Source organism: Elephas maximus, chromosome 19 (genome assembly GCF_024166365.1).
Source record: "Elephas maximus indicus isolate mEleMax1 chromosome 19, mEleMax1 primary haplotype, whole genome shotgun sequence".
Taxonomy (NCBI): Eukaryota; Metazoa; Chordata; class Mammalia; order Proboscidea; family Elephantidae; genus Elephas; species Elephas maximus.
Window position 1 is genome coordinate 35,139,748 of NC_064837.1, and position 24,553 is coordinate 35,164,300.

General features: G+C 38.5%; 1 protein-coding gene and 1 pseudogene across 1 annotated transcript in view; one reads left to right on the top strand and one right to left on the bottom strand.

Moving 5' to 3' along the window:
• PPM1E (protein phosphatase, Mg2+/Mn2+ dependent 1E) overlaps positions 1-24,553 on the bottom strand; it is a 213,980-nt gene that overhangs the window by 65,575 nt on the left and 123,852 nt on the right. The window lies entirely within an intron of this gene.
• On the top strand, positions 4,350-5,654 carry LOC126063075 (PRELI domain containing protein 3B-like; annotated as a pseudogene).

Below are 24,553 nucleotides of genomic sequence, written 5' to 3' on the forward strand. Positions count from 1 at the left end.
AAGTCTCCAGGAACAGAATACCAATTGAGATGTTTCAACAAACAAAGGCAACTCTGGAAGTGCTTGCTCACTTGTCTATGCCAAGAAATTTGGAAGGCAGCTATCTGGCCAACCAACTGGAAGAGATCCGTATACATGCCCATTCCAAAGAAAGGTGATCCAACGGAATGCAGAAATTATCTAACAAAATCAATAATATCACATACAAGTAAAATTATGCTGAAAATCATTAAAAAATGGTTGCAGCAGTACATTAACAGGGAACTGCCAGAAATTCAAGCAGGATTCAGAAGACAACGTGGAACGAGGGATATCACTGCTGATGTTAGGTGGATCTTGGCTGAAAACAGAGAATACCAGAAAGATACTAATAACCCATTGCTGTTCAGTCAATCTTGACTCACAGTGACCCTGTAGGACAGAGTAGTACTGCCCCGTGGGGTTTCCAAAGCTGTAATCTTTATGGAAACAGACAGGTACATCTTTTGCCCAGAGTCACCAGTGGGTTCAAACCGCCGACATTTAAGCTGAGCACTTAACTACTGCACCACCCTGTGTTTTATTTATTTTTTCATCCTGTGTTTTATTTATTTTTTCATCCTGTGTTTTATTGACTACACAAAGGCATTCAACTGTGTGGATCAAAACAAATTGTGGATAACATTGTGAAGAACAATTAATCGTGCTCACGAGGAACCTGTACATAGACCAAGAGGCAGTCATTTGAACAGAACAAGTGGACGTTGACACGGTTTAAAACCAGAAAATCTGTGCATCAGGGTTGTGTCCTTTCACCATACTAATTCAATCTGTAGGCTGAGCAAATAATGTAAGAAATGACTATATGAAGAAGCACATGGCATCAGGATTGGAGGAAGACTCATTAACACCTGCGCTTTGCAGATGGCAGAACCTTGCTTGCTAAAAGTGAAGAGAACTTGAAGCATTTACTGATGAAGATCAAAGACTACAGCCTTCAGTATGGATTACACCTCAGCATAAACAAAAATCCTCACAAATGGACCAATAAGGAAAAAAAAATTTTTTAAATCACAATAAATGGAGAAAAGATTGAAGTTGTCAAGGATTTCCTTTTACTTAGATCCACAATCAGTACCCATGGAAGCAGCAGTCAAGAAATCAAACAGTGTATTGCATTGGGCAAATCTGCTGCAAGAGACTTCCTTAAAGTGTCAAAAACAAAGATGTCACTTTGAGGCTAAGGTGCACCTGACCCAAGCCATGATATTTTCAATCAACTCATATGCATTCAAAAGCTGGAAAGTGAATAAGGAAGACTGAAGAAGAATTGATGCCTCTGAATTGTAGTGCTGGCAAAGAATGCTGAATATACCATGGACTGCCAGAAAAACGAACAAATCTGTCTTGGAATAAGTACAGCCAAAATGCTCTTTAGAAGCGAGTATGGTAAGACTTCATCTCACGTACTTTGGACGTGTTATCAGGAGGGACCAGTCCCTGGAAAAGGATATCATGCTTGGTAAAGCAGAGGGTCAGTGAAAAAGTTGAAGACCCTCAACTAGATGGACTGACACAGTGGCTGCAACAATGGTTTAAAACATAGCAACAATTGTGAGGGTGGTACAAAACTGGGCAGCATCTTAGCTTGTTGTACATGGGGTCGCTATGAGTTGGAACTGACTTGACGGCACCCAACAAACAACATAACAACAAAACCTTACGGTCACTGTCTCTTCCACCAAAAAACCCAAACCCACTGCAGTCGAGTTGATTCTGACTCATAGTGACCCTATAGGACAGAGCAGAACTGCCCCTTATGGTTTCCAAGGAGCGCCTGATGAATTCGAACTGTGGACCTTTTGGTTGGCATCCATAGCTCTTAACCACTATGCCAGCAGGGTTTCCTCCACCACAACTCTTCTTATAGTTTTGGTAATTTTAATATTTACACAGATGATTCTTCTAACAAGCAGACATGTTAGCTCCTTGACCTCGTCGCCTCCAACAATCTTGTCTTCCATCTCAATTCAGCCACTCATACCTATGCTCATCCCCTGGGCCATGGCATTACTAATAATTAAACATTATTGACAATCTCAGTTTTAAGCATCTCACTTTCTACCCACCAGCTCCTGTCTTTCCTTATAGCAGGTCACTCCCTATAGAAGCTGGACTTCAACAATTTTAATTCCACCAATACCTTCAATTCCTTCTCCCTACTGTCTCATTCCCCTCCTTCCTTGGTCCTTCGTCAAGTTGTCATGTTATATTATGTAATGTTATGTTATGTCATATCATGTCATATTATATTGTCATCATTTCCTTGTATAAACTCTGAGACCTCTTATCCCTCTATCTCTCTGTCAAACTCACTTCATACAATCCTGGCTAAAGCCAACTCTCTCCTTGCTCTACCTGGCACTCAAACAGCTGAATATGGCAAGAGTAAAACTCAAACATACTGACTTGTCTTACTTTAAATTCATGAAACTAACTTTAATTGGACTCTTAGTGTTGCTTAACAACCTATATATTTTCTTAATTAATTTATTCTCCAAGGGGCAGTAATCTTTATGGAAGCAGACTGTCACATCTTTCTCCCACAGAGCCACTGGTAGGTTAAAGGAGCTGACCTTTCAGTTAGCTGCGGAGCACTTAACCAGTGCACCACCAGGGCTCCTTCTGAAAGGTCACAGCCTTGAAAACACCACAGAGTAGTTCTACTCTGCACACATGGGGTTGCCATGAATAAGAATCTACTTGACAGCAACTTAAACAACAACAGAATGCTTGAAGTTTTAAAGATAGCAACATCCCAGTTAGATAAAATTTTAGACCTTGTAACTGCAGCTAATAAAAACAATCCCATTTTTTTATTTTATCTAGATTTAGACTTTGGTTTAAGAAGTAAAGATAATGGCTGAATCAGCATCTTTAAAAATATCTGAATAAAAGTTTCTTATTAATTTTTTTAAAGCCTATATTTTTTAAATGTATATTGTTTGTAAAAAGTTATTTTAGGGAATTTCTGGTAGGTAAAAAGCACTTCACTAAAATCAGTAAATTACGCTTAATGAGAAACTAATTTGCTCTGTAAACCTTCACCTAAAGCACAATAAAAAATAAGAGATCTGTTAGAAATGTTAAAAAATAAAATAAAGATCAGTAATTAAAAATTACAAATCAGAATGACATAATACAGGATTAGACTTAGCCTTATATGAGACAGGATTTTCTTCTTCTACTTGACACAACCCCCACACATATGTCAGTTTGTCATACCATGTGGGCTTACGTGTTGCTGTGATGCTAGAAGCTATGGCACTAGTATTCGAATACCAGCAGGGTCACCCATGGCGGACAGGTTTCAGCTGAGCTTCCAGACTAAAAGAGACTATGAAGAAGGACCTGGCAGTCTACTTCTGAAAAGAACTAGCCAGTGAAAACCTTATGAATAGCAGCAGAACATAGTCTGATATAGTGCCAGAAGATGAGCCCCTCAGGTTGGGAGGCACTCTAATGACGACTGGGGAAGAGCTGCCTCTTGAAAGTAGAGTCAACCTTAATGATGTGGAGGGAGTCACACTTTCAAGACCTTCGTTTGTTGATGTGGCATGACTCAAAATGAGAAGAAACAACTGCAGTCATCCATTAATAATTGGAACATGGAATGTACATAGTATAAATCTAGGAAAATTGGAAATCATCAAAAATGAAATGGAACACATAAACGCCCATATCCTAGGCATTACCGAACTCAAATGGACTGGTATTGGTCATTTTGAATCAGACAGTCATATGATCTACTATGCCAGGAATGACAACTTGAAGAGGAATGGCGTTGCATTCATCATCAAAAAGAACATTTCAAGATCTATCCTGAAGTACAACACTGTCAACAATAGGGTAATATCCATAGGCCTACAAGGAAGACCAGTTAGCACAACTATTATTCAAATTTATGCACCAATCACTAAGGTCAAAGATGAAGAGGTTGATTTTTACCAACTTCCGCAGTCTGAAATTGATGGAACATGCAATCAGGATGCACTGATAATTACTGGTGATTGGAATGCAAAAGTTAGAAACAAAGAAGAAGGATCAGTAGTTGGAAAATAAGGCCTTGGTAATAGAAATGACTCTGGAGATCACACGATAGAATTTTGCAAGACCAATGACTTCTTAATTGCAAATACCCTTTTTCAGCAACATAAACGGCAACTATACATGTGGACCTCGCTAGATGGAGTACACAAGAATCAAATTGAGTACATCTGTGAAAAGAGACGATGGAAGAATCAATATCATCAGTCAGATCAAGGCCAGGGACCAACTGTGTAACAGACCATCTATTGTTCATATGCAAGTTCAAGTTGAAGCTGAAGAAAATTAGAACAAGTCCACAAGAGCCAAAGTATGACCCTGAGTATATCCCACCTGAATTCAGAGACAATCTCAAGAATAGATTTGATGCACTGAACACTAATAACCAAAGACCAGACAAGTTGTGGAACACATCAAGGACATCATACGTGAAAGGAAGCAAGAGGCCATTAAAAAGAAAGAAAAGACCAAAATGGATGTCAGAAGAGACTCTGAAGCTTGCTCTTGAATGTGGAGTAGCTAACGTAAATGGAAGAAATGATGAAATAAAACAGCTGAACAGAAGATTTCAAAGGGCTGCTCGAGAAGAGAAAGTAAAGTATTATAATGACACATGCGAAGACCTGGAATTAGAAAACCAAAATGAAAAAACATGCTGAGCATTTCTCAAGCTGAAAGAACTGAAGAAAAAATTCAAGACTTGAGTAGCAATATTGAAGGATTCTACAGGGAAAATATTGAACAAGGCAGGAAGAATCAAAAGAAGATGGAAGGGGGCAGGGCGGGGCAAGTGTTGCCTCTTTGCCGCCTTCTCCCCTAGCGCCGCCCAGACATTGTGCTGTGGCTGGCACCATGATGATCTGGGCCTCTGAGCATGTCTTTGATCACCAGTGGCAAACAGTCACAACAGCTGCAATGCAGAAATATCCCAACCCAATGAACCCCAGTGTCATTGGCATTGACCTCCACCAGACCAAGTCCAGTACAACTAGATGGTGCCCAGACACGTGGATCCCTCTGGATAGCTGCACAGCCACCAGCTTCTCAGCACAAACCGGAGCCTGTCCTCCATTGCGAAATCTCTTATTGGTGCAGCAAGAACCAAAACATATGTGCGAGAACATTCTGTGGTTGATCATGAAGAGAGGACAATGGAACTTAAATCTACTAATATTTCATTTACAAATATGGTTTCAGTAGATGAGAGACTTATATACAAATCACATCCTCTGGACCCAGGAGAAACTGTTTTGACTCAAGTGGTCATAATCACTGTGAAAGGAGTCAGCCTACGCAGTTACCTAGGAGGCTGCATGGCAATACCATATCTTCAAATGCTAATAAAGACTGAGAAGCCATGGAATAGGTCATCTGTAAATTAAATGCTGAGATTGAAGAACTGACAGCCTCGGCCAGAGGAAACATGAGGACACAGATGGCGGCAGCTGCATTTGTAGAGAAATGACAACGAAAGTGGCATACAGCATCAGGTCCTAGGTCTCCAAACTGGCAGCATATTTATTTGTTATTTGAGAAATACAACTGTATTTTAGGTAGACTTTTCTTTTTGGTTGCAATTTTTTTTTTTTAATTATACTTTAGATGAAGGTTTACAGAACTAGCTTCTCATTAAACAGTTAGCACACATATTGTTTTATGACCGTGATTAAAAACCCCATGACATGTCAACGCTCTCCCTTCTCGACCTCAGGTTCCCTATTACCAGTTTTCCTGTCCCCTCCTGCCTTACAGTCCTTGCCCCTGGGTTGGTGTGCTCCTTTAGTCTCATTTTGTTTTATGGGCCTGTCTAACCTTTGGATGAAAGGTGAACCTCAGGAGTGACTTCTTTACTAAGCTTAAAGGGTGTCCGAGGGCCATACTCTCAAGGTTTCTCCAGTCTCTGTCAGGCCAATAAGTCTGGTCTTTTTTTGTGAGTCAGAATTTTGTTCTACATTTTTCTCTAGCTCTGTCTGGGACCCTCTATTGTGATCCCTTTCAGAGCAGTCAGTGGTGGTAGCTGGGCACCATCTAGTTGTACTGGACTTGGTCTGGTGGAGGCCGTGGTAGATGTGGTCCATTAGTCCTTTGGACTAATCTTTCCCAGTAGAAATTTTTTTTTTTTTTTAATAAGCTGGAGAAAGTCTGTGTGATTTTTGATCAAAACAAAAAGGTGAAGGGCTTCTAACTAGGAGGGATCATGTGAAAATAGTGTTATTTGAAATGACCTTCTATTTTGAGGGCTCCCATATTTATGAGAAAATATAACGATTTTTGAAAAAGTACTTTGAAATTGGTATTGGCATATTGAATCTCCTGAAGGTAGAATTTGAAGGCTTTCCATGCACTGGAACTCCACCTGGCTTTGGACCAACCCCAGAACAAAGAAGAGCCACTTTTGGATACACAGCCTGCCCTGTTGCACTGAACTTCAACAAGCATGCATGAAGCAGCTCACTTTAAAAGGAGAAATTGTGTACTTTTAAAAGCCATATTAATTTGTACAAAATACCTTGCTCTGCTATAAACCACCATTAAAAAACCACAGTGCTGCTTTACTTTGGTACTTAAATGATATTTTTGGAGTGAAAATTATCACTAAAGTAATATATGATTTCAACAAAAATCTGATTTTATTATATTAAAGAGTACTGCATTGATTTGCCAAAGTTTTGTAACTTAGTAAAAGTATTACCTTCCTTGGATTTGTACTTCCAAAAGTCTTGGTGATTTAGTATGCTGTACTGTGCGCTGGTTATGTTAACTGAAAAATAATGTCATTACCTGAGAGAAAAAAAAAGATGGAAAGAATACACAGAGTCACTATACCAAAAGGAACTGGTTGACATTCAACCATTTCAAGGCGTAGCATATGATCAGGAATCAATGGTACTGAAAGAAGAGGTCCAAGCTGCACTGAAGGCAGTGACAAAAAACAAGTCCAGGAATTTACAGATTACCGAGTGAGATGTTGCAACAAACACATGCAACGTTGGAAGTGCTCACTCATCTATGCCAAGAAATGTGGAAGATAACTACCTGGCCAACCGACTGGAAGAGATCCATATTTATGCCTATTCCAGAGAAAGGTGATAGAACTGAATGTGGAAATTATCAAAAAATATCATTAATGTCACAGGTAAGTAAAATTTTGCTGAAGATCATCCAAAAGCGGCTGCAGCAGTACATCAACAGGGAACTGCCAGAAATTCAAGCCGGATTCAGAAGAGGACATGGAACCAGGGATATCATTGCTGATGTCAGGTGGATCCTGGCTGAAAGCAGAGAATACCAGAAAGATGTTTACCTGTGTTTTATTGACTATGCAAAGGCATTTGACTGTGTGGATCATAGTAAACACTGGATAACATTTCTAAGAATGGATTCAAGACAAATCTGTACATAGATCAAGAGGCAGTCGTTAGAACAGGGTTTAAAGTCAGGAAAGGTGTGCATCAGGCCTGTATCCTTTCACCATACTTATTCAGTCTGTATGCTGAACAAATAATCTGAGAAGCTGGACTATACGAAGAAGAATGGGGCATCAGGATTGGAGGAAGACTCATTAACCACCTGTGATATGCAGATGACACAACCTTGCTTGCTGAAAGTAAAGAGGACTTGAAGCACTTACTGATGAAGATCAAAGACCACAGCCTTCAGTATGGATTACACCACACCATAAAGAAAACAAAAACCCTCACAACTGGACCAATAAGCAACATCATGGTAAACAGAGAAAAGAGTGAAGTTGTCAAGGATTTCATTTTACTTAGATTCAAAATCAACACGCATGGAAGGAGCAGTCAAGAAATCAAACGACACCTTGCATTGGGCAAATCTACTGCAAAAGACCTCTTTAAAGTGTTAAAAAGCAAAGATGTCACCTTGAAGACTAAGGTGTGCCTGTTCCAAGAATATTGGTGTTGGCCAAGAATATCGAATATACATACCATGGACTGCCAAAAGAACAAACAAATCTTGTCTTGGAAGAAGTACAACCAGATTGCTCCTTAGATGCAAGGATGGTGAGACTACATCTCATGTACTTTGGATGTGTTATCAGGAGGGGATCTGTCCCTGGAGAAGGACATCATGCTTGGTAAATTAGAGGGTCAGCAAGAAAAAGGAAGTCCCTCAACAAGATGAACTGACACAGTGGCTGCAACAATGGGCTCAAGCATAACAACAATTGTGAGGATGGCAGAGGACCTGGCAGTGTTTTGTTGTGTTGCACACAGAGTCGCTATAAGTTGGAACTGACTCTATAGCACCTAACAACAACAACACAGCTTGACACAAATTCAAGTAATCTAAGTAATCTTCACTACCAGATAAATGAATATGCCCTTAGGAACTGTACTGGTTAAATAGTTCAATTTCTGAGGAAACTATTTTTACATAAGCCTTAAAATATGCACCAAACCCTCAATACAGCTGGCAGCTTCAGAAAAGCTTAATTACCCACTCATTCTTTTAACCATCCAGAGAAACCAATCCAGTGACTACCATAGTACTTATTACCTGCTGTGAGCACAGTCAAATGGATTCCCCACTGTTAAATTCAGAAAATAAACTAGGAGAGAAGGGGAAAAAGAGAAATTGGAATGCTGACAGGGGAAGTAACAAAATACAGTAACTGGGGACACAAAATGAGAATCTCAGCCTGGCTTTGGATACTCAGAAAGATCTGAAAAACTGTTTTCAGGAATTATATCAAAATTATCTAGGAAAATGTCTTTGTTCATGATGTTAAAGTAAAATTCAAACTAAGGATAAAGTAATTTACTGCAATTTCCTTTAAATGCTACTTCTTAGGGAACCAGAGAATAAAATTACAGTTTGATTTTGAAAAGATCCGGTAGGGTCAACAATGAGAAAAAAAAAAAAAATGACAGTTCATAAAATGTTTTTCTTTATGTAGAAAAACCATAACAGTACAAAGTATGTATTATTCTCATAATGAGAAGAGGAAATAGTTGGCAGTAGACTATAAAAAACTATAGTATGGTTCAAAATCATTTCACTTTTCAGTTATATCTTCCCTTCTGAATTTACCATGAAATTGGTTTGGTACTGCTTAAATTAGACCAAAATTATTGGCATCACGCTTAGTGGATCTGATTGCAGACAGCTATTGTCTATTTTAAAATGGTTTTTGGAAAGATGTCTCCTTAATGGAAATGCTGAATTATAACTTTAACCATAGCAACACCTTTGGGCATTGCTTTAGGAAAAATTGTCACAGATTAAATGGAGTGGAAGAAATAGGATACATGGTATATTTTTAAAAATGCTATACTCCTCTAGCTAGGGAAACAAACATAAACAAACAACAACAAACTCTTGGCCTCATCAGAAAAAAAAAAACAACACATTAGAGGTACCTTTTAATTTCCAAGGAATAAAAATAGTTCTTATAGTTACCAGGGAAATCTCTGTTAGCTTACTAGTGGTATATAATATAATGATATTATACATTTATATAGTACTTTCTGTTTACAAATGGTTTCCACATATATTATCTCAGTCCTTGTCAGAACCCTATGAGGTAGGTACAAAAGGTATTAAGACATAATATCATAGAACTGGAAGAAACTATAAAAGTCATCTAGTTCAGCCTTCAACTCACACGCAGGAATTCTCTCTATAGCATCCTTAACATCTGATGAGGTAGCTCCCATTATAATTTTATTAAAAAAAAAAAAAAACAATTATAAATAATTATAAGCATGGGCCTATGGAGAATGAACAAGATTCAGCTGAGTGTTCACTTAAATAGGATCAGAGAAACTGGGCAATAGAAAATTCTACCTCTACCATCTACTATATTCTGTTTGCTGAGAATTTATCATGTGCCAGGCATTATGCATTACATACATCATCTTAATTATTTATTATATATTTTTAATTTATTAAAAGCCTATTTACCAGGAATTACCCTGACTTTTCTGATCACCCACCATCTTCCCAGAAGTCCTACATGATCTCTTTAATCTTTACAGCAGCTTATAAGGAGCAGCTACTTAATTAATAGCTGCTTAATTGGAATAGTTTGTTGGAAACTGTTTCCAACTTATTTAATAGCCTTTAGAATCTATTTAAATTGAGTACTTCCGAGAATGCATATTGAATGGTACACAGAGCTAAAGATAAAAAAAAGATAGGGTATTATTATGTACATTGTATAGATAAGAAAATTGAGTTAAGTGAATTGGTCATAGTCATATTTAGAAAGTAATGGGGCAGGGCCTAGAACACAGATTTTCAATCTACCAATGCTTTCATCCTACATTGTAGAGTAGCTATATTGCATTTTAATTGAGATAAACACAAAAAAAAAAAACATTAAATTTGCCTCAAAAATAAAACTATGTAGGTTAAAATAATAGCACTTACTTCAGCCAACTGTAGGTTGAAACGAGAATTATAAAGATGTGAAATTCAGGACTTTTACAAATTAAATATTAATGACTGTGTGTGATTCAATATATGTTTTGATTACTGCAACTGCTGATATATTATACATTTGAATTACTGTAAAAACAGGCATAAACAGCCTAAAGGCTGCTCCCCTAACTCCCTCCCCCCGCCCCATGTCTTACATGTACACACCACAAAATTACAACAACAATCTTTGGTACTGAGTAGTGAATCACTGTGGAATATAAGAAACCCAGATTTAAATTAACTTTGTTATAGATTATATGTACTTTTTAGTGAATTGGAGCCCTGGTGGTTCAGTGGTTAAGGACACGGCTGCTAACCAAAAGGGTGCAGTTCAAATCCACCAGTCGCTCCTTAGAAACCCTATGGGGCACTTCTACTCTGTCCTATAGGGCTGCTATGAGTTGGAATCTACTCGACGGCAACTGGTTTGGTTTGAGTTTTTTTGTTTTGTTTTTTTAGTGAATTCAGTCTATGAAAAATCATAAAGTGGGCAAAGCTTTCTCAAAAATCAGGTCTTGTTCACATATTATCTCTATATCAAAAGCTGCTCAACTCAATACATCATATCAACGTGACTACTGATGCTAAAATTTTATCATTTGGTTAAGGTAGTGTTTTCCAGGTTTCTCTATACTCTTTTATTTGGATGTAAGTCAGCCCACACTCCAGGGTGAGGAGTGTGAGTAAAAGTTAACTCCACCTTCTAGAGAAGAGCATTTTGTCTCTATGGTATTCTTCCCAAAAGCTCTTAACTCCAGTCTAGTCATTTGGAAAACATCAACAGATAAATGCAAATCGAAGGACATTGTACAAAATATCTGGCCAGAACTTCTTAAGACTGTCGAGGGTTTTCAATGGCTGATTTTTTGGAAGTAGATTGCCAGGCCCTTCTTCTGAGGCTCCTCCAGGTGGACTTGAACTGCCAACCTTTCATTAAGCAGCTGAGTGTGCTAACAATTTGCACCACTCAGGGGCTCCCCGTTAACCAGTAGAGGCACTTAAAAATACACAAGAAGAGCCTTTAAACTACCCCTTGAGATTATGTGTAGATCACTGCTTATTCCTTCTGGTCCTAAGGCCCACTCTATGAATAAGTAGTACACAGGAAGGTGGTTAAAGGTTGTCCCCATCCCTGTGCTATAATGAAAATAGAGGGGAGAAATTTGGAAGAAATTATTTAAGTAAACATGATTGGAGCCAGAGTTGGAAACTAAAGCCACCATTTTGGAGGTATACATTATGGAGAGGGCACCCTCAAATAAACAACTTTGGAATAGTGTCATTTTTAAATATGAAGGGCTCTACATGTTAATCTACAAACCAGTTTCTCAGATTTGGTAGGAACATATGTTATTCAAACAATAGTGGTGCCAAATCATATTATATTCTTTAATTTCAGGCTTTAACTTTGAAGACTAGAGCCCAAGAGCTAGATTTAGTTCCAATGGTCACATTAAAATCCTCCTATTTCTGATGACTACTGTACAGCATCTGGTATGGTATCTCAGCTGTACCTCCAGCTAAGCACCACAAACTCAAAGTGTTCTTGCGTCAGCAAGCCAGCTGCTCCCACTATATCACATTCCCACTCTCTGCCAAAGTATTTACGCACAAGGCAAGTTGCTAAAAATGAACTAAAATGGCTCTCAGAAGCAAAAAGTGTTGTCTTACAATTAAAATCCAAGGTACAGCTCAGGTGAACTCAAAGGTATCAAGATAACCAGGATTACTAACAGAGCTGTGTCAGCCTACATGTTCGTGCTGCAGATTATTGCAACGGGTGAAAAGCCTGATGACTCATTCATTCATTCATTCATGTAATACTTACTGAATGCCTATAAACAGACACCAAATGATTACACTTTTTTATGCTGTGAGGCATAGAATGATATATACCCAGTGACCACCCTCAAGTAGTTTACAATCCATTAGGAGAATTAAAACACTATTCCAATTTACAAGTCTTTCTTATACAATATTTCACTTGATCAAGCTTGGCAGATATTATCTCTGTTTGCCAGAAGAGGAAATTTGAATTGAAAGAGGTTAAATATCTTGCTCAATTATACAGAGTAAGTGGTATAGTAGGGAGGGAGGGAGAAATTACTTCTAGCAAGGGTAATAATTTTTATCCTGCTGACTGGCACTTTAATACTTCAAATTTAATTTATAGGCTTATCCTTAAACAGACAATTCTGCCAAAGATCCAAAAGGTCTTTCACACAGGCAAATTACCACCCTTCCCTCAAATTAGCTGCTCATTTAGAAGATTTTACCACCTCTTATTTTTTTTTTATACAGTGATTAAAAGCATTGAGTTTGCAGCTATATTAGAATCTGTGTTCTAATATTTACTACTTACGTGACCTTGAACAAATCACTTAAACTCCTGAGCTTTTTATTCATCTATAAATTGGGCCTACTACCTACCGTTCAGGGCTGTTATGAGAAGTAAATGGTGTAATTAATATACAGTATTTAGTATATCCACCATCTGTCAGTTTGTTGTATTGTGGTGACTTGTATGTTGCTATGATGCTGGATGTAGGGTCGCTATGAGTCGGAATCGACTCGACAGCACTGGGTTTGGGTTTTTTATGATGCTGGAGGCTATGCCACCAGTATTTCAAATACCAGCAGGGTCACTCATGGTAGGTTTCAGTGGCACTTCCATACTATCAGAGACTAGGAAGACAGGCCTGGCAATCTACTTCCAAAAATTAGTCAATGAAAACCTTATGGATCACAAAAGAACACTGTCTAACATGCTTGCTTTGGACACGTCATCAGGAGAGATTAGTAGCTAGAGGACAACATTACATTTGGTTTAAGTAGAGGACCAAAAAGGCCAAGGGAGACCCTAGGTTAGATGGACTGGCTCAATAGCCACAATGAGGGACTCAAACATGCTGGTGATTGTGAAGATGATGCAGGACCAAGCAGCATTTTGTTCTGTTGTACATAAGGTCCCATGAATCACAGTCAACAGCAGCTAATGACAATACTTAATATGCAGAGCACTGTGCCTGGCTTATAACTAGTTAATAAGTAATATACTTATTACTTAATAAATAATTATAGCATTATTTCATTTACAGGGTTTCCTGTGGTGGTATCTGTGTAGGATTTTACTCCTTGTCAACTATTAACTCATCCTTTTTTATTCTACTTAGATTTATTAGTTCAAGAGATGTTATTGAGGATCTGCTTTCCATCAACCCAACTCCTACCCTTGGCCACTCCATACAGCCTCTGGTATGGTATCAAGATATGTAATTATCTCATTTGTTTTGGTTTAGTGTCTGGCTTACTCCTCTAGAATGCAAACTCAATGAAAGCAAGAACCTTATCTTATTCACGGCTTATCAAAATACAGTGGAACTTGTAAAAGTCAGCTGAAACTCAAAGGACTGCCTTGTTTTTCTGGGTATCACAAGCTTTCCACCTTTTTCTGTAGCTCTCTATTTAGTGGGAAATATTTGAATTTTCCTTCAATGACAGGTTTCCACCTTATACAGTTTCTGCTTTTGCAGGTTGATTGTATAATAGTAGTTCCTGGTAAATAGATGATACTGAAATATTTGTTAAATAATTGACTGAATGAATGAATAGCACATATCATCTCCTCTTGAGAACCTTAGAGTCTGGGGAGGACACACAAGTTAAACAGATAATATAAAATGTAAGATAGAGTTATGTATTGGATGCTGTGGAAATACAGAAGATGGCCAGGAAAGTTTTCTGGAAGAGGTGATGCTTCTTAGTTCTTTAAAATATGTTTTGTTTTGTTTTTTAAGTTCAGCTTGCTCTTTTCCTCCAGTGCAAAAAAAAAAAAAATACCAACTAACATTTATTCAACTTTTACAATGTTCCAGACACTATTTTTAGTGCTTTCCATTTATAAATCATTTAATCTTCAAAACAATTCTCTAAGATAGATACTATTATAGATGTGGAAATGGAAGCACAGAAAGGTTAAGTAATTTACCAAAAGGCACAGGATTTAAAATCAGGCATTTTGCTCTTAATCACACTTAATCCTTATCCTTAAGCACTCCAGTAAGTTGTCTCTCAAAAATCAATCAATTCATTGCAGCCCTCTATTTCCACATCCTTTCAGCCACCTTCTGTCCCCCTCTGCCTTCTCATCTCCCTCCAGACAGAAGCTACCCACATAGTCTCATGTGTCTACTTGATCCAAGAAGCTCACTCCTCATCAGTATCATCTTCTATCCCATAGTCCAGTCCAATCCCTGTATGAAGAGTTAGTTTTAGGAATGGTTCCTGTCTTGGGCTAACAGAATGTCTGGGGACCATGACCTCTGGGGTCCTTCTAGTCTCAGTCAGACCATTACGTCTGGGCTTTTTACAGGATTTGAGTTCTACACCCCACTGCTCTCCTGCTCCCTCAGGGGTTCTCTGTTGTGTTCCCTGTCAGGGCAGTCATGGGTTGTAGCCAGGCACCATCTAGTTCTTCTGGTCTCAGGCTGATGTAGTCTCTGATTTATGTGGCCCTTTCTGTCTCTTCGGCTAAACAAAACTTTTTAATACCTTTTTTATTGGAAGAATACAAAAGTGGCTTTCTAAGGAGTTTTCTAGGAGGAAGGAGCTTACACTATAGATTAAGAACCCAGCTACAGGTACTCATTTTTTGAATAGTGCTAAGCTCTCACGTAATGCAGGTTTCACACTATAATAATTCTACAATTGAAATTATTCCCACAATTTATTCTTTTTCCATAAATTATTTTTTAACTCAATAAATTCTCAAAAGAGGAATGCACAATTTAAAATAATAGATTAATGGAATTGTACGTACATACCTACAGTACCAAAGACAGAACAAAGAATTTTAAACGTCATTTACCTTGGTTTTTTATTATACTGTCATTGAGCTCACGAAGGAGTTTATCTTTTTGTACATATGAGAGAACTCCCATAGAAAAGGATATTCCTAGCTTTACCAATAAGCCCTGTGTCTATGGAGAATTCTCTCATGTTCACAGGTCAGCCATAAATTTGTTATATTTTATGTCTCCTTCCCTCTTGGTGATAGAGACAGCATTCCAGGAATTGCCCCACTCTTTCATGCATCATCAAATTTTCTCTCTCTGATAGGTTACTCCTATCAGCATACAGACATGTTATAATGGTTTCAATTTTTTTTTAAAAGGCTGCTATTCTACATTCACTACTTCCCTCTACAGCTAAACTCCTTAAAAGAACTTACTGCCTCCACTTCCTTTCTTCCCATTTTCTCTCCAAAACTAACTCTTCACTGAAACTTGTCAAAGTCACCAGTGACTTACCAATTCAATGACAATTTCTTATGTTTCATTTTATTTAATCTACTGGTTGCTTTTGACATAACTGATCTCTCCTCTCCTTCTTGATACACTTTGTAGGCCACCACTCTTTCTTGGTTTCCCTACCAAATGGGGATCGCCTTCTCAGCCTCCTTTGCTGGTTCCTTCTCTGGTTCCTGACTTGTAAACTTTGGAGTGCCCCAGGGTTTAGTCCTTGGATCTCTTCTCTTCTCTGTCTACGCCTACTCTCTAGGTGATCTTATCTAGTGTCATGGTTTTAAATATCACTGGTGGTGCAGTGGTTAAGCATTTGGCTGCTAACCAAAAGGTTGGCAGTTCGAATCCACCAAGCTTTCCCTGGAAACCCTACTCTGTCCTATAGGGTCACTATGAGTCAGAATTGGCTCAACAGAGACAGGCTTAGTGGATTTTCTCATGGCTCCCTAATGTTTTTTTCTAGCCCAGACTTCTCATCTGAACTTCAGGCCATTATTTATTCCTGCTTACTCAATAACTTCACTTGGAGGCCTAGTACATGTTCTAAACTTAACATGACTAAAGCCAAGCTCCTGATTTCTAGCTCCCAAATCTGCTCCTTCCACAATCTTCCCAATATCAACAAATGCCAAAGCCTTGGAATCACACTTGGCCCCTCTTTCTCAACCCTACAACAGCAAATACTGTTGACTTTTTCTTTAAAATCTATCTAGAGTGTGACTACTTCACCATCACCACATCTATCACCCTCATCCATCTTTCCTGTGATAGCCTAATATCTGTAATCTCTGCCTCCACCAGCCCCTTATGCTCCATACAATAGCCAAATAATAATAAAATCCCGTTGCCATCGGTTGATTCCAGCTCAGGGGGACAGAGTAGAACTGCTCCATACGGTTTCTAAGGAGCACCTGGTGGATTCAAACTGCCGACCTTTTGGTTAGGAGCCATAGCTCTTAACCATTATGCCACCAGGGTTCCTCAATAGACAAATACAGCTTTTCAAAATGTAAGTCAAATTCCAATGAAATGATAAATTCAGTCAAGGATCATTAATGGATATAAAAAAAAAAATTTTTTTTAAACAAATATACGAAATGGTGATACTGTGGTTATAAATGAATATTCTTATTTTTAGGGATAAAATATTTAGGAATGAAGTGTCCTGATGTCTGCAACTTACTTTCAAATGGCTCACCAAAGATAGATAGGTAGACAGACAGATAGAAATATAAATAAGGCAAAATATAAACAGTCGTTGAAGCTAGGTGGTGGCCAAATGGGTACTCGTGCTATTCTTTCAATTTTTTTGAATGTTTGGAAATTTTCATAATAAAAAGTTGGAAAGAAAAATATAAATCAAATTATGTCTTCCTCTGCTCAAAACCCAATGGCTTTCCATCCCATCCAAATAAGAGTGGTCTACGGGGCCCTGAATAATCTAGTTCTGTACTGCCCCCTTAGCTCTGACTTTCCCATCACTCATTTCTCTCCAAGAACACTGGCAACATACCAGACACTTAAGTTCTATGCATTTGTAGTTCCTCTGCCAGAAAGTCTTTTCTCCTATATCTAAGGAAAGTATACCCATACTTCATATATGGCACAACTCTACCTAATCCCTCTATAAAGCAGCAGCCTTCTCTGCAATCCTTGGCACATCCTATACCCCTAATCTTGCTTTATTTTTCTCCATAAAACTCATCACCATCTGACATATCTTTGTTTATTTTCATTTTTTATCTGTCTACCCAAGCTAGTACCTTTCTTGAAGGTAGGGACTTAGTCTGTTCACTCTTATGTCCATACTGTGTAGGACAATAACTGACACATAGTAGGAAAATAACAAATATCTGTTTCATGAACTATAATATAAAGTTGTTGGACAGCATAAATTATCTTTCTGATTATTAATTTAGATGAATATATGTGGAGAGCTCTATAGTACAAAATTTGAAAAGAAAACTGGAAATGGAAGAATTCACATATTCCTCCTTAGAAACAAATGAAAACTAAAGGCTATCAACATTCATTATCTTAATCCTATGCTTTTCATCCATCAGCATTTCTCATAATGTGAAATAAAACAAAAATCTTCAGAATTAAGTTCACATACTGAAGTTCATATTAAAATGTTCTCAGTCATTCCATTTATAAAATATCACATAAAAAGAGCAATAGTTCAGAGCTAGAGCAAAAACTGATGCTCTTAAAAAATAAAATTCTAAATGTAACCAATAAGCAGTAATAAAATCTTACTCATTTGGGTTATTTCAGTGTGAAATAGCCAGTTGATATTGAATACAGAATAAGTATATTTTAAATCACTTAGAAAAAATTGTAACAATGGCTTCTTAAACGAACAGGAACTAGAAGACGAAGGACAGAGGTAGCAGAGAGACTTTTCACTCGGTACCCACCTCATGTACCTTTTGAATATTGTACTATGTACAATACTAGGTACTTAGACTAATTCTTCCATTGAAAAAACTAAAATTACTATTTTAAAAAATCTCCTTCAATGTATCCATGAGTTAACAGAACTTGTGGAATACTCATACCAAAATAACTATGTGAAGGCAGGGAGTCCGAAGAGGTAAGGTGAACACTGAAGCTGTCTTTTGCCTTGAGGTTATTTGCCGAACTGGTAAACCTAAGCTTTAATTTTAGGTTAGTTTGGAGGTCAACAGACAAAGCCCAATATAGGAAATCTAATAGAAGACACCCAATAAACCATCTACCCTCGTGTTATGGATTGAATTGTGTCACCCCAAATATGTGTTTTAAATCCTAATCGCTGTAGTGGTTATAATCCCATTTGGGAATGGGCTTTCTTTGTTATGTTAATGAGGCAAATATAAGTGTAGGGTGTATTTTAAATCAATCTCTTTGAGATATAAAAGAGCAGATTAAGCAAGCAGAGGAGCAAGCAGAGATGAGGGAAGAGAGATGCCATGCCACATGAACATAACCAAGGAACAGAAGCTGACAAGAGACGAGGATCTTCCCTCAGAGCCAAACAGAAAAAGAAAGCTTTCTCCTAAAGCTGGCACCCTGAATTCAGATTTCTAGCCTCCTAAACTGTGCTCCTTATAAGCAAGCGTGGCAAGACTTCGTCTCATATACTTTGAACATGTTATCAGGAGGAACCAGTCCCTAGAGAAGGACATCATGCTTGGTAAAGTAGAGGGTCATCGAAAAAGAGGAAGATCCTCAACAAGATGAACTGACACAGTGGCTGCAACCATGGGCTCAAGCATAACAAAATTGTGAGGATGTCGCAGAACCAGACAGTGTTTCATTCTGTTGTACATAGCGTCGCTATGAGTCGGAGCTGACTCAACAACAACAGTAACAAACTGAGAAAATTAGTTTTCTGTTGGTTAAAGGCACCTACTTGTGGTATTTCTGTTACAGCTGCCACTAGATAACTAAGACACCTCAGTATAAGTGTAAACTGGAAATGCCTCTGCCACCACCACTAACCCTGACTCCTAGAAAAATTACCTGTCTGAAACCATAGCATTGAGTAGAAATGGAAAAAAATCCTACTGTGGATTCATAATCTCAAAGTGGCCCACAAAAAGGTTTGTGACCCATACTCACACTATCTGGAAAGTTTGAAAAACCTATGCTAAGAATTTAGTTGAAGGTTATTGTAGGCTAATAATGCCCCTAGGGTACCCAAACAAACTCAAAATTCTCTCTAAATAAATCCAAGCCTCATCCTAGGCCTCAGGTAATTCTCACATAAAAATTTTGAAGGAAAATAATAGCCCACAGTCAAAGTCACAAAACACACAAGGAAAGAAGTTACCATGAGTGAGAGTCAGCAGAAACAAACGAGAGCAGAATCAGACCTACAAAATCAGATATGTGAATTACCAGGTTCAGAATATAAAATGGGTATATTTACTATGTTTTCAGAAATAAAAGACTTGAAAATATAAGAACAAATAGATCCGAAAAGGAATCAAACCAAACTTATAGAAATTAAAAATATAAATTCAATGGGTTGATAAACCCAGTTGGAAAGTAAACTAATGAATTAGAATATAAACCTGAACAAAAAAAATTTTTCTCCAGAATGAAACACAGAAAAGTAAAGAGATGGAAGATGTAAAAGAGAGTTAAGTGACATGAAAGATGTAGAGAGCAGGTCTAACATCTAATCGGAGTTCCAGAAGGAAAGGGTAAATAATAAGAGGCAATATTTGAAGAGACAACAGCTGAGAATTGGTTAGGTACATTTATGATTAATTTTATAAGAAACTGCTTGGTCTTTTTTTCAAAGTGGTTGTTTCTGACCTTTTGACATCTTCCCATTATTGTCTGAACACTTTCTTATTTTCAGGCATGACAAGATGTTCCAGGACCATCTTGTACATCCTTGCTCCAGCCTGGAATCAGCAACTCTTCCAAAGAACTCTGTTGTTTTTTTTTTTTAGTGGATAATGGTTTTTAGAAACTCATATTTTGGCACTGGATGTGCTCAGTGATATTGGATCTAACTACTCCCAGGCCCTCTCAGTGGACAGAGTTAGGGTATATATATGTATGAAAACACCACACACATATACATGCATGCAAACATACACATATATACACACATATACACATTTCCATCTCTATCTTTCTGTAGAAAATCATGTATTATTCGTACTGATATCTCTAATTCCAATCCAACACTGTAAAGTCCATTCTTGTTTTCTTCCTTTCCATATCTCTAATTCCCTATTTCAACAGTAAGAAACCTGGCTCCTGTTATCCCTAATATACTTATTTATTTGATCAATCTTCCTATATATAAATAATTCCCTATCACTACCATCTCACCACCTCCTTGCACCAGTGCTCTTCTTACCCTGCTAGAACCTCAACACCCCTCACTGACCACTGCCGCCTCAACTTTGAAAATAGCCTTCTCACCCTACTTTGGGCTCTAACACCTCATAGTATGATGCCACCACAACCTTCCTACATGGATACCTTCCTCACTCCTCTCAGGCTCTGACACCCAACACCAGGCCACCCCCCATAAGACACCCTCCTCAACCCACTTGGTCTCTAACAGTTCATGCCAGGATGCCCCCTTATGTGGACATCCTCTTCACCCTACTAAAGCCGACAAACTGTGCCAAGATGGTCCCTACGTGTGCACCTTCCTCACCTCATTTGAGTGCTGACATCACACAACAGAACACAGCTGCTGCCACCATGATGTCACACAAACATCTTTCTCTCCATGTCAGGCCATTCTTCCATACAGATGCTCTCCTCACCTCCCTCACTTCACTTGGGCCATTTCCCAGGCAGGAGCCCTCAACACCTGGCACCAAATCGCTCCTCTGCACGGATACCCTCCCTCACCTCACTTGAGCTCCAACACCCTGTACCAGGCTGCACACCTCCCAACCTCCAACACCCTAATCTGGGCCACCACACCACCCCATTCCCATAGGAATATACCTAACTTATTTGGTCTCACCCAATGGTCTTTGAATTGCTCAAGGAAAGGGAGGGCAAGGGAAGCAAGAGAGGAGCTTAAAGTTTTTATTGTGACAAATAAACTTGCTTCTAGCTTGTTACCAATTAATGTTTCTCACGGAAGATAACATATACTTAAAGTATCTGTATGTTGGCACTCAGCTGCTAACCAAAAGGTTGGTGGTTCAAACTCATCCAGCAGTTCTGCAGAAGGAAGACCTGGCAATCTGCTTCTGTAAAGATTACAGCCAAGAAAACCCTATGAGGCAGTTCTACTCTGTCACATGCGGTCACTATAAGTTGAAATCAACTTGTTGGCAACCAACAACCACACATGTTTTATTTCATTAACACTCTGCAGTGCAATGAATTACTTAATATGTCCCTTTTAGCCATAGTCTTTGTGACTCACATGCAATGATTGAATGGGACTGCAAATAAGGTATATGGAACCTGTGATAGTTGGAGTTATGTGTCAACTTGGCTAGGTCATGATTCCCAGTATTTTAGGGCTGTCCTCCATTTTTGTAGTCTGATGTGATTATCCTCTATTTTGTGATGTATTATGAATCCTAGCCTCTATGCCTGTGGTTATGGCCCATTTGAGAGTGAGTTGCCCATTATGTTAATGAGGCAGGATTACGGCGGGATGTATCTTGAGTTACCACTTTATAAGAGAGTGTGACTCAAGTTACAACCCTTACCACCCTTATTGAGGTCAAACCCTTGTACTGCCTTGCTCAAGGAAGGGGTATTTCCTTGAGGGTATGGTCTGGATCTAATATATCTATGAATGCTCCAGCAAAGCTCTCTCTCACTCTGGATCCTGCATCTGGTTCATGATCAGTTGACCTCCAGTCTTTGGAGTTTGAGCCAGCACCCTGCTGTCTGACCTGCCTATTCTGGGATTCACCAGCTTCCTCAGCCTTTTGAGCCAGCAGCCTGTTGTCTAACCTGATTTGCCAGCTTCCATAGCCTCGTGAGCCAGCAGCCTGTCATCTGATCTGTCGGTTTGGTTTCCTCAGCCCCTGCAGTGGGTCAGGAGAAGCCTCTGACTTGATGCCTGACCCATGGATTTGGGACTTCTCAGGCTCCACAACCGTGTGAGCCATTTCCTGGAGATACGTGAGTTCTGTGAGACATTGCAGTAAATTACAGAACTCAAAGACAGGAGGGAAACGGAGCAGATGTCAGAGATGACAGAGTTGGATAGCAATTTGAAGAAGTTGGATATTTGGGACATCTTTAACCTTCACCTCATAGGAACCAACTTAATGCTGATCCTTATAAAAGAAATTATTCATTCACACTCATAACGGAGGATCCAGCCTCACAGAGGTATGTTGACAGGAATGGAAGAAGAGAATTTTAAATTGTGACAAGCTTGGCACATTCTTTTTAAATATTATTTGGAAATAATTTCAAACTTAGAGCAAAGTTGCAAGACACCACCAAAAAAAACTCATATATACTCTTTACCCAGATTATTCACCTATACATAATATATTCTTAACCTATAAAATATGTATCTTGTATGTATGTGTCTAATTTTTTCTGAATCATTGGCTGGTAAGTTGCACACATCATTAACTTTTATCCCTAAATAATTCAGTGACTATTTCCTAATAATAAGGACATTCATCCTCTAACATAGCCACAATATAGCTATCATCTTCAGGAAATTTAACATTGATACAATACTGTTATCTAATCTGTAGTTTATATTTCAATTTTGTCAACTGGCCCACTAATGTCCTTTAGAGCATTGTTTCCCCTTCAGTTTAAAAATGAGTGCGAGACACATTGTGGTGATAGCAACCAATGTCAAAGAACAATTTGTATATAAATTGTTGAAAGGGAAACTAATTTGCTGTGTAAACTTCCACCAAAAAACACAATGAAATGCTGAAAACAAAAGAACCTAGTGCAAGATTCCTTACAATGTTTAGTTGTTATGGTAGCCAGCTTCCAAGATGGCCCGCTAGGATCTCAGCCTCCTGGTGTTCAACCCTTGTGTACTCCCCTCCTACATGGTACCAGGGTTGGTCTATGTGACTAACAGCATATGGCAGAAGTGACAGCATGCCACTTCCAAGATTAGGTTATAAAAGACTGAAGCTTCTGACTTGGGAACTCTCTTGCTCTCCTTTTCTCTTGGATCACTTGCTCTGAGGGAAGCAAACTGCCATGCTCTAAGCAACCTGACAGAGAGGCCCACATGATGAGAAATTGCAGCCAACAGCCAGCTAGAAACTGAGGCTTGCCAAAAACCTTGTGAAATGATCTCAGAAGCAAGTTCTCCACCACCAATAATGCCTTGAAGTATATGTAGTCCTGCTGACAGGTTGGCTGCAACCTTGTGAGAGAACCACACAGCTAAGCCACTCTCAGATTTTACTACTAAATTACAATTTTAATTCAAATTTTGACTTATATATGGAATTGAAAAGGAGAGAAAAATGTCATTACAGTTTAAAGTCATCTTATTCTTTCAAAAGGGAAATATCTTTATTGCCTTTGGTTATATAAAAGTATCAGTATGTTCACTACAAAAATCATAGTAAATGTAAGAATAAAACTCTACCTGTTGATGTTCTGTTATATGACATTTGCCTGTACCTGGTTGCTAAAAGTTATTTGAGAATAAGCAGCCAAATCTAAGGGGAAATTTTTTTAGAATGAATTAATGAAATCAAAGAACTGCTACAGTAGGGTATTTGAACAAATGAACTTGGAGGATAGGAGGATGTGGTTGACAAGTGGGATATATTAATTAGTAATTTTGGGGGTGGTGCAGTTTCTGATAAAGATAAGATCTTTGGGCAGAGGTAACACTTAGGCAGCAAATGGTAAGAACTGAGGCTAAGACAGGAAGTCCTTGGGTAGTGCAAATGGTTAAGTGCTCAGCTGCTAACTGAAGTGGTGGAGGTTCGAGTCCACCCAGAGGTGCCTCAGAAGGAAGTCCTGGTGATCTACTTCAGAAAGATCACAGCCATTGAAAACTCTGTGGAACACAGTTCTACCCTGATACAAACAGCTGGTTTGTTTTTTGGCTGGGGGCGAAGATGATCTTTGGTCATTAGCAGTTACTTACACTGCTGCTGCTTGTGAGAGTGCCATGAGGTAAATCCGTATGTTAAACAGAGTTACGCAATTACATTCCTACAGAGACAAATTTAAGTTTATCTGTAAATATATACCAGAGCAGTTAAAAACATGCAGTGTATAAT